The sequence below is a fragment of the Penaeus monodon genome, chromosome 32 (assembly GCF_015228065.2).
Source record: "Penaeus monodon isolate SGIC_2016 chromosome 32, NSTDA_Pmon_1, whole genome shotgun sequence".
NCBI classification, from domain to species: domain Eukaryota; kingdom Metazoa; phylum Arthropoda; class Malacostraca; order Decapoda; family Penaeidae; genus Penaeus; species Penaeus monodon.
In genome coordinates, this window is record NC_051417.1 from 13,559,035 (window position 1) to 13,563,162 (window position 4,128).

The 4,128-nt window shown below is 50.4% G+C and overlaps 1 pseudogene; it reads right to left on the reverse strand.

Annotated features, from left to right (window-relative positions):
• Nucleotides 1-1,391: 1,391 nt before the first annotated feature.
• Nucleotides 1,392-2,572, reverse strand: LOC119593555 (annotated as a pseudogene).
• Between the last annotated feature and the right edge of the window lie 1,556 nt (nucleotides 2,573-4,128).

The following is a 4,128-nucleotide window of genomic DNA, read 5'->3' on the forward strand; positions in this document are numbered from 1 at the left end:
GGGTATCTGTAGAAAAACACTTATTTTGTATTTTAATCATTATTTATTAGCAAAGTTAAATGGGAAAAAAATGGTCATCTTGCGCGGCACAGAACCAACCTTAATCATAATATCAAAATATAATCAAAATATTTCGAGTCTCAGCGTCTTCGTAGGGAGTCTGCTTAATAAGTAAATCAGTCCGACGCAGTAATTCTGGTAAAGCTCGGATATCACAGGATTTGGATATTCGAGAGCAAAGGTTAGATTCCACCGTCACAAGCTGGTCGCCCTTTCAACGCTCGTTCTCGCGTTCGCCCATTCACACGTGCATTCCGTTCGCACGTTGACACGTTCACGCCGTTCACGTGTTCCAACGTTCGCCGTTCACATGTTCACACGGTTCGGCCATTCACACGTTCATCCGTCTCACGTGACGTTACTTCACCATCGTTCAGTGTTCACCAACGTTCGCTGCCGTTCACCATTCGCCCGTTCCACATGTTCCACACGTTCGCCGTTCACACATTCACACGTTCGCCGTTCTCAACGTCGCCGTTCACTACGTTGTCGCCCTTCGCTAGACGTTAACCGTTCCGCCAGTTCACACGTTCGCCCGTTCACATGTTCTCCTGTTCACACGTTCGTCCGTTTCGCCCTTTCACACACGTTTCGCCTTTCCCACTCGCCCCTTGTCCCACGTTCGCCCGTTCCTACGTTCTCCCGTTCGTCGTTCGCCCGTTCCCAGGTTCGCCCGTTCACAAGACGTTTGCCCCGTTCACATAACGTTCGTGCCGTTCACACGTTTCTCGCCGTTCACGGGGCTACCACGTTTCGTCCGTCCGCCCGATCACAACTTCTCCCCGTTCACGACACTCCCGCACGTTCGCCCGTTTCACTAACGTTCTCTCGTTCACGAACGTTTCGTACCTTTCCCCGTGTTTTCGCATCCGTTCACAAACTTCGTCCGTTCGCCACGTTTACACGTTCGCCCCGTTCACACGTTCGTCCGTTCACAACGTTTCGTCCGTTTACACTTCTCACAGGGAGCAGGCACCCCCGTTCAACAAACGTTCGTCCATTCGCCCGTTCACGGACTTCGCCGATTTCCCACATTGGCGTTTGCAGCGTTCACAAGGAGCATACATACGTTTCGCACGTTCACAACATTCGACCGTTCCCACGTTGGATGTTGCAGCACGTTCACACGTTCGCCCCCTTCAACATTCGACCGTTCACACATTCTCCAGTTTCCCACGTCACACGTTTTGCACCGTTCACAAACATTCTCCAGTTCCCACGTTCAACGACTTTCGCCCCGTTCACACAGTCTCCAGTTCCCACGTTCACACGTTCGCCCGTCTCCCGTTCCCTACGTTCGCTCCGTTCCCACGTTTCGCCCGCTCGCCCGTTCACTTGCTGGGTCGCCTGAGGATCCTGGCGACTGGCTCTCGAGAAGTCTTTGTGAAGAAGGTGTAGTATTACGGGGTTGAGTGGCCGAGTGACGTAGCCGAGCCAGATGAGACGAAGGCGCTGAGCTTGGGCTCGGGGGGCGCGCACGTCGGGCAGATAGCCAGGACCACGTTACATCAGGAAGAAGGGCAGCCAGCACACCACGAAAGGCGCCCAGATGATGCCCAGCGTCCGGGCGGCGCGACGCTCCTTCGACATCGAGATCTTCCGCGTCTCCTCAGGATGACCCTGCTGGATCTCGCTGTCTCGTTGGGAGCGTGGGGGCGTTTCCCTTGGCGCCGCCGACGTGCTGCGCGTCGTCGTCCGGGCGCCCGCGTAGTCCAACGCTGAGGGCGCGGGCGGGGCGGGTCGCGGGCGGGCGCCACATAACGTCGAGATGTTGTCTATCCGCGAAAAAAACCGAGGTTTTCCGAGGCCGAGCACTTGGCCTGTGCCTGGAGACGCGCTTTCGGAGCCCTGCTGCGGAGGAGCGGAAGATCTGACGTTGAGGACGGCCATGATGAGCAGCGGGCAGTTGAAGGACCGCTGAGGAAATGATGACGTAACCCTTTTGCTTGGGTGGCGTGCAGGGCGTGACGCGCGTGCAGACCTCGGGCCAGTCGTTCCAGCCGAAACAGCGGCGGCAGGCGATGGCCACGCTGATGGCCCACACCAGGCCGATCATGGCCACACAGCGCCTCCGGGTTTCGCTGTCTTCTGCGCGTAGTTGATGGCGTCGCTGATGGCCCAGTAGCGGTCGAGAGCGATGGCGCAACAGGGTTTGAGGATGGAGCCGTGCATCACAAGATGTCGATGGTGAGCCAGAACCGAAGGAGTGGAGGCCGAAGATCCCTTCCCGAGGATGGTTTGACGGCGCCGAAAGCAGCACGAACACGGCCACCCCGTCAGGTCGGCCACGGCCCATGCGGACGCGATGAAGAAGTTCTGTGCACGATCTCAACGGCCGATACGTGAACAGGACACGATGACCGAGGGCGTTCCCGAAAACGGTGAAGACGGTGATGGTACTGAGGCAGACCACGTGAGGCGCACTCCCACAATCACACGGCATCTCGATCTCCAGTTCGGCTAGCACGAGCTTCCCCCGCGACCTGGACATGTCGAAGGCCGAGTCGGCAGGGCGGGGTTAACTGTGGTTCCTCAGGGCTGACTTGGGCACCGTCCTCCTGCTGCCAGCGCTGACCCTAGCCGACTCTGGGCTCCTCACGAGGCCGCTGACTTGAACTCTGAGCTTTATCCTCATCCTATGCTGCGCTCAGGTACGGGTGTCTACAGAAAACTCTGCCTGGTAAGAGAAAACTGCAATTTTATTCACTTCATTTTAATCAACCTTGTGATTTGGCATTCATCAACAATATCCTAAGAGTACAAATAATACCAATTCAGTTGAGAAATGACGAATATAAAAGTTATATATTCGTTTGTTACGAAATTAAGAGTACTTCTAATTCTGTTTGTCTGTTTGTTTTGCTTTTCAAATTTTCCTTACTTGATCTAACATTTAATATACTTCCTTGCCACTGTCATACCATCAAGCTTGCATTGCAACTTTATTTTTTCTTTTGAGACGGTTTCGCATACACTGAATGCCCTGTCTATATCATTTGCCCATGGAGATTGGAAAATAAACAGAGATAATAAAAATAACAATATTAGGTTTGAGTATAGGTTTTTTGGAGACCCTTCTTTACAATCATTTATCAATCTGTATTATATGTTTTTCTTGGAAGTGGAAAAGAAACAACCAACAAACAATACAAAATAATGAATGGCTTTTCAAGAGAGCATGCAAACAACCTATACTCAAAGGTAACAATGTTTTTTTTCTCTCTCTCTCTCTTTTTTTTAATCTAAGATTACTATCAAGGCAATTCCACGATAGCGGTACAGTCTGTACTTATTCTCATGTGTTTGCGTATACTCATTAATATCCACCAAAAATAGAAACAACCTATAACACTTTACACGTCAGTATAGAGAAATCGTCACATTTTCCACTCTTTCTTTCATACGTGATAACTGGGATATAACAGATTACAGTGTTTTTTTTTTAATCCCCCCCCGACGTATTGTATCCGCCACAGTCCTTGAGAACATGGACGTTAGTCTCACCGAGTCAAATTGTTCATATTCTTATTCTCACAGCCTGTAATCAACATCGGTGCCTTTCCTTTACAACAATAGGAATCACTCTCTGTTCTTACGGGTACACCATTCATGGATTCGATTTACTTGTTTTTACATATAGAAAAAAAAAACAAAACACACAATACAGATTTCCCGCATATGTCACCCGAGAAAACGAATACAGCAAACGAACACGATGCACTATTCTTAACAATAACAAAAAACTTCTTTCAATTCCAAGAACGTTATAGAATTCCTCCTTCTACTCTGTCTCAAAAAAGGACTCTCAGTCTCCACACCCACACACGAGCTCCATTTTCAGCCTCGATCCACGGGAAGCTAGACTGGGCGGCTTCGTTCCCTGCAACTCGAACGAACATTTATCTCGAACCAGGTGGCCGCCTGGAGACTCGTTTGTTGGCTCTTATCCTGGAGGATTTCCGCTCGAAGTTTTGTTTTTTTTTCCCAGATTTACGTCTAGCTTTACCAAGTTTTTTACATGACGACGTTGGCAATCTCAATATCGGATGGAAATTGCAATAGGTCGCG